Genomic DNA, 7447 nt, shown 5'->3' on the forward strand with positions numbered 1-7447 from the left:
CTTTTTCAATAATAAATTATCAAATCAATTATTGTCATGTTTATATTGTATATATGTACATACATGATCGTGATATGTTTTGATGGTAAACGTGGTTCCGCTGTTTATGGTGCTCCAATTTTCTACAGTTTCGGTATGTGATCAGCTCCTTTTGCATGAATTGGCTAATTCCCTCAAATTGAATTGGCTACCCATAAATATCTATTCTTATTAAACAATTATGAGATATGAAAATTTACAGTTTGAAGCTTTTTGTGGAACAATACTTAACTATTTAAACTTCTCTTATTACCTGCACTCAATAATAAAACAAAAAAGTTGGTGTTTATAAAATAAATGGCTAACGAAGTGTTTTTGTTGGCAATTTACTTTATAATTGTAATAAATGTAATTAATATGACGGAGACTTGATCAATATATGTTTTTACTATTGAGAAGTTCAAGTTACTAATTAACTTGAATTCCCTACGTTTGTTAGTTTTTGTTGCTGCCTAATGAATATGAAAATTTACAGTTTGAAGCTTTTTGTGGCACAATACTTAAGTATTTAAACTTCTCTTATTACCTGCACTCAATAATAAAACAAAAATGTTGGTGTTTATAAAATAAATGGCTAACAAAGTGTTTTTGTTGGCAATTTACTTTATAATTGTAATAAATGTAACTAATATGACTGAGACTTTATCAATATATGCTTTTACTATTGATAAGTTCAAGTTACTGATTAACTAGAATTCCCTATGTTTGTTAGTTTTTGTTGCAGCCTAATGAATAATGCAGGTTTTTTAGTGAGACACTACGAAGCAGAGGCGAATCTAGGATCTTTCGAACATGGGTGCACCAAGTAAAATGTATTGAAGTGGGAATTGATCCTTAATCCTTAAGGTCAAAAGCTCAACATATAACCATGTGGACCCTTTTAGACTTCTTGTAGTACAAGTGCCAGAATATAATATTATACAATTTTTTAAAAATATATATATAAAATATCTAATTTTACGGAAAGACCACGGATGCCGGTGACCAATTTTTTGGCTCTAAATTCGCCACTACTAGGAAGTAGGAATCATTGAAACATTAGTATACTTCCAATAAGATGGAAGAAGTCATTTTGGCCTTTTTTTTAGGTGGACGGGAAATCATTTAGCTACAAATTATTGTGTAGATAGAAAAAATCATCTCATCAAATCTAATATAAAAGGTGTGTGAAATGATATATAAATTACACAATTTACAAAGAAGCACCTCCGCAAATATCGACTCCATTTTTGAGTTTAAGTGCTATGTGACTAAAACATAATATTAATGTTCATCATCATCCTCCGTAACTTGCATTCTTGGTACCCTTTAATTTCTATTTTTATTATCTTACAAATCGCTTGAAATAATATATAGAAGAATTTGATACCAACTAACAGGTAAATATGTGCAACACACGTATCCAAAAACTAGTACTTGAAAATATGCAACAAAATATTTGATCTTGAAAAGCACAACATGACAACTAAAAATGAAAAGAGATGATCATAAATTTTTGTTGTACAACAAAGTTGCTATACAAAAATATCCATCTATCAAAAAACTGAGAGAGTGAAATATTTTATCTTGATATAGAGATGGAACAAATTATTTTATCTTGATATAGAAATGGAACAAATTATTTTATCTTGATACAGAAATGGAACACAAGTTATGATACAACAAAATCAAGAGCAATCTTCTTGAGGTCAACCAAGTTCAAAGAGAGGATGCAATTTACTAGTTTTTTTTTTTAATATGGACCTATTTTTTCAATATATTAGGGGCTCAATGGGTGACACCATACTCGAATGTATCAAGAAGATAAGGAGAACTATCCCCGCTTGTTTTGTTTAGACAATCTGAAATAATAAAAATAGAAGACATTTGGAAGACAAGGTCGCAGCAATGCATACTAAGTATAGATCCTTAAGACTATTGGCCCTTTGCAACACTGATATTTACCCCCCTCTCTCTTTCACTATTGTACAGGGTCCATTACTAGCTTAGTACTTGGTTTACAAAGTGAAGAATATGCACTTGGCTTGCTAAAAAACCAACTAGTGTGGGTTGAGCTAAATTAGGCATTATGCATTTACTTCATCACGCCATTTGCGACATCAGGGAGAAATATGAAAATTATGACTATCAAATCAAACTAGAACCAATGAAATGGTAATAATGTGCATAAGTGCATATTCAACCAAATAGTTAGAGCAATGCAATTGATGAGACACAAAACACCTTATTGCCAGATTTGGCAAACTTGAAAGGACTAGCCATATTTAGCTCAAAAAACCAAAAACAATGAAATCGATCAGATAGAAACATCACAGTAGCTACAAGAAGATAATATGAAAATCAACTGATAAAGATCAGGAATCACAACAATTAAACTAAAAATACATAAAAATAAAAATAAAAAAGCAACAGGAATACAATAACAAGTAATGTAATGCAGGTAAATGGAAAACAAAAGTTCAACATTCAGAACATTATCAGATACCAAATTTGATAAAAACACCTTTCACTTCCACCACCATAAAACAGCAACGAACTTTGGTGAAATACGCTACCTTTTGATCATATTCTTCATTACTGTATCGATAATTATGTACTCCAGCTACTCATTAAGTCCATAAATCTCTATTCCTCCCAAGAATCCACCTAAATTGACAGTGTTCCCTTTGAGCAAAATATGTGATTCATGTAATCCTGAACAGAAAACAAGTGAGAGATCCCTCAAATACCAAGATCTGTATTTCGTCCACTAATTGGATCATAAGAAACCAGATCTTCCTCTTAGTTGAAAACAAAACGTCACCGTTGTTCCTAAATCCAACAACTTTTTCCATACCTGCAACCAAATTTATACAGTACAATCTACTTCAAGATTTCGAAACTCCATACTACTTCATCATCCATACTTCACATAAAGCTCCATCTATCTCTCCCATAATTAACAACAACAAGTGATTCCTCAAACAACATAATCGATAAATTTGTTGGAGATACACAAGCTAAAGCATCTGGTAGCATAATCTCCCCAAACACTTCATCCGCTATACTAAAAGACATAACTAAACTCTGAATTCCACAACTATTCGGAATCACATCATACGCAATCCAATGTACAACTCCATTAACAAAAGCTTGAGACCACATAACTTCCACAATGCAATGCTTAATCTCAACTCCTACCACTCTCCTCCAAACCCGACTATTAATTGAATAAATTTCAATCTCGAGAGGACCATTATAACCGAATACAATATTTGCGATACACAAATCTAACCAACTTATAGTCATCAGTCTCAGGCAAATCAGCACCAAATCCAAGAACAAACATATGAAGTGACTGAGGCTTAATTGAAGGCATATGTATACTTATAACCTTATGAATAGAAGGGTTCCATAGAACAAGACTCCGCAACTCACCAAGCAAATAATCATACAAACACACGATGTCATTACAACTGCCAACAATTTTGAAATACCCTTGTTGGCATTTGAAAGGGAAATTTAGTTCCGATGTAAAATCCAAGGAAAAGGGTCGATTCTTAGATTCTTGAAACAATGAATAGTACTCTCTTTTGAGAGTTCTGACGTAACGCCTAACAAGAAAGGTGTTGGAATGTGGGGTTTGGGCGAGGTGAGCGGAGATGAAAGAAAAATTGGTGATAAGTGAATGCCATGATTTGCAGACAACTGTGAATCGAATTAAGGATTTAATAGGTAGTTTCAATAGGATTTCACTCAAAGTTAGGAACCAAAGTAGGCAAAGTCAGAATCAATCACTGATCAATTTTGAGAGAAAAGGGGAGAGACAGGAAGAACCCTACTTATGGAAGAAAATTTTGATAAAATTTGCTTTAAACATAGGGATGTCGACGGGTCGGGGAAGATATAGATTTTGAGGGGCAAGGCGGGACGAGGCAGGGCAGGACAAGTTTAGATATTTTTTAATAAAAATCATGCGGTGCACGGGGAGTTGCGGGTTCGGGATAAATGCTAAAATCGCTAAGCTATTTCTTTCACTTATCTTCAGTTTAGGACCTTTAGGCCAGAAAATCCAACAATCATATACTTACCAGATTAACCTTTTATTTGTGTTTTATTAGCTTAATCCTATAATTTATTAAGCTATAGGATTAAGTTAATAAAACACAAATAAAAGGTAAATCTGGTAAGTATATGATTGTTGGATTTTCTGGCGTAAAGGTCCTAAATAGAAGATAAGTGAAATAAATAGCTTAGCGATTTTAGCATTTATCCCAAAACCACAACCCACCCTGCACCGCATGATTTTTATTAAAAAATATCCAAACTTGTCCTGCCCCGCCTCATCCCGCCCCTCCACTCAAAAGCTATCCTCCCCGTCCCGTTAACATCCTTATATTTAAATCAAATTTTACAAAAATTGTCTTCCACAACTAGGGTTCTTCCTGTCTCTCCCCCTTTCTCTCAAAATTGATCAATGACTGATTCTGACTCTGCCTACTTTGGTTCCGAACTTTTAAGAGAAATCCTATTAAAACTACCTATTAAATCCTTAATTTGATTCACAGTTGTCTGCAAATCATGGTATTCACTCATCACCAGTTTTTCTTTCATCTCTGCCCACCTCGCCGAAACCCCACATTCCAACACCATTCTTGTTAGGCATTACGTCAGAACTCGCAAAAGAGAGCACTATTCGTTGTTTCAAGAATCTAAGAATCGACCCTTTTCCTTGGATTTTACATCGGAGTGGAATTTCTCTTTCAAATGCCAACAAGGGTATTTCAAAATTGATGGCATGTGCAATGGCATCGTATGTTTGTATGATGATTTGCTTGGTTCGTTGTAGAGTATTGTTCTATGGAACCCTTCTATTCATATGTTTACAAGTATACTTGTGCCTTCAATTAATACTCAGTCACCTCATATGTTTGTTCTTGGATTTGGTGTTGATTTTGAGGATGATGACTATAAGTTGGTTAGACTTGTGTATCATATGAATATTGTGTTCGGGTATAATGGTCCTCCTGAGATAGAAATTTAGTCGATTAATAGTGGGGTTTAGAGGAGAGTGGTAGGAGTTGAGATTAAGCATTGCATGGTGGAGAATATGTGGTCTCAGGCTTTTTTTTAATTGAGTAGTACATTGGATTGTGTATGATATGGTTCCGAATGGTTGTGGAATTCGAAGTTTAGTTATATCTTTTAGTATAGCGGATGAGGTGTTTGAGGAGATTATGTTGCTGGATTCTTTAGCTGGTGTAACTCCAACAAATTTATCGATTATGTTGTTTGAGGAATTACTTGTTGTTAATTATGGGAGGGAGATAGATGGCGCTTGATCTGAAGTATGGGTGATGAAGCAGTATAAAGTTTTGGAATCTTGGAGTGGATTGTACTATATGATTTTGGTTGCAAGTATGGAGAAAGTTATTGGATTTAGGAACAACGGTGACGTTTTGTTTTCAACTAGGAGGAATGATCTGGTTTCTTATGATCCAAATAGTGGACAAAATACAGATCTTGGTATTCGAGGAATCTCTCACTCGTTTTATGTTCAGAATTACATGGAATCACTTATTTTGCTCAAAGGGAACAATGTCAATTTGGGTCGATTCTTGGGAGGAATGGAGGTTTATGGATTTAATGAGTAGCTGGACTATATAATTTATTGATACAATAATGAAGAATGCGATCAGAAGGTAGGATATTTCACCAAAGTTCATGGTTGTTTCAAGGTAGTGGAAGTGAAAGATATTTTATCAAATTTGATATTTGATAATTATAATGTTCTGAATGTTGAACTTTTGTTTTCCATTTACTTGCATTACATTAGTTGTTAATGTACTCCTATTGCTTTTTGATGTATTTTCAGTTTAATTGTTGTGATTCCTTATCTTTATCAGTCGATTGTCTCTTGTAGTTACTGTGATGTTACTATCTGATCGATTTCATTGTTTTTAGTTTTTATCATATATTTATATAGGGGTCTTCTAAGAATATGTTATCTTATTATCTTATCGAAATGAGTGATTTTTTTAATTTTCCCAAATCAAGACCAGATGAAAATATTATTCTAGAGAGATTATTAATTAACCGAGTATTAATTTAGTTAGGTTTTACTAGATTATTAAAATATATTTCATAGAATTATATTCACAACAATTCTCAACACACATATACATTGTATTTTAATGCGGAGTCGTTTTGCTATATATTTTGCAGTTGCTAGGAGTGTGCAAATATCGAACCGATCGATAGATCAAATTTAAAAAAAATATTATGTGATAAGGCATAAGTACCCCCCTAGACTATGACCGAAATCTCACAGACACACCTTAACTAAAGTAAGGTCTATTACCCCCCGAACCCATTTTTTGTAATTTTATACACCCTTTTGGCTTCGTGGCATCCAAATATCTCCCACGCACCTCAGCTACGTGGAGTCACAGAGTGTGTCACGTTAGCTAAAAGGTGTACAAAATTACAAAAAAAAAAGAGTTTGGGGGGGGGGGGGGGGGGGTAATAGGATCTTAGTTTAGTTAAGGTGTGTCTTTGAGATTTCGGTCATAGTGTAGGGGAGTACTGGTACCTTATCCCAAATATTGATTTCGGTCATAGTATAGGGGAGTACTTGTGCCTTATCCCAAATATTATTGATTTATTGTTATTGGGTTATGTAACGACCCTAAAAGAAAAGAAAAAAAAAAAAAAACGAACTAGTGAAACTAGAGCCTCACATGTGAGTTTGGAGTCGAGAACTTAATGAAATGGTTATATTTGAATTTGACCCAAAAAGTTCTTAAAAATGTGCTTCGGAAGTTACCAGAAACTTCTTTAGCGGTATATAGAAAGATCCGTTTCGTTTTTCGAAAATCCGACTTCATATTCTTGTTTAGGGGGTCAAATTGAGTGGGAAATGGGTCTAACCCAAATTTTAGAGCAACCGTATCAAAATCCGAAATTTCCAAGTGAAGCCTTTTTCGAGGGTCTACTTTGAAGGGTCATATTTCCTAGCACACAAATTATTTGGGTGGCCAATAATATATCCATGGAAAGCCCTTTGAGTTAGCTACCTAACGCACTTCGTTTCACCTCATTCGGAGTTCGGACGAAGAAGTTATGCCCATTTTCGTAAAGTCTGTCCGGCAGAAAACGGAAATTCCAGTAGCTAAATTACTGTTCATTTACTGTTCATCCGCCCAAAATATTTTCTAAGTGTTGGACCATTTCTTCCAAATGACATATATTATTTCCTATATACCATTAGTTCAATTCCCATCTCTAAAACATTTCCCAAAACACCTCTCCCATACTTAGACACAAGAACAAGATATAACACTACAATAACACTTTGTACAAGATCACCTTATAACCATAAGATTACCTTCACATAGTACTATAACACTTCATAACTTGATAACACTTT

The sequence above is a fragment of the Solanum tuberosum genome, unplaced genomic scaffold (genome assembly GCF_000226075.1).
Source record: "Solanum tuberosum cultivar DM 1-3 516 R44 unplaced genomic scaffold, SolTub_3.0 scf00923, whole genome shotgun sequence".
In the NCBI taxonomy this organism is placed as follows: Eukaryota; Viridiplantae; Streptophyta; class Magnoliopsida; order Solanales; family Solanaceae; genus Solanum; species Solanum tuberosum.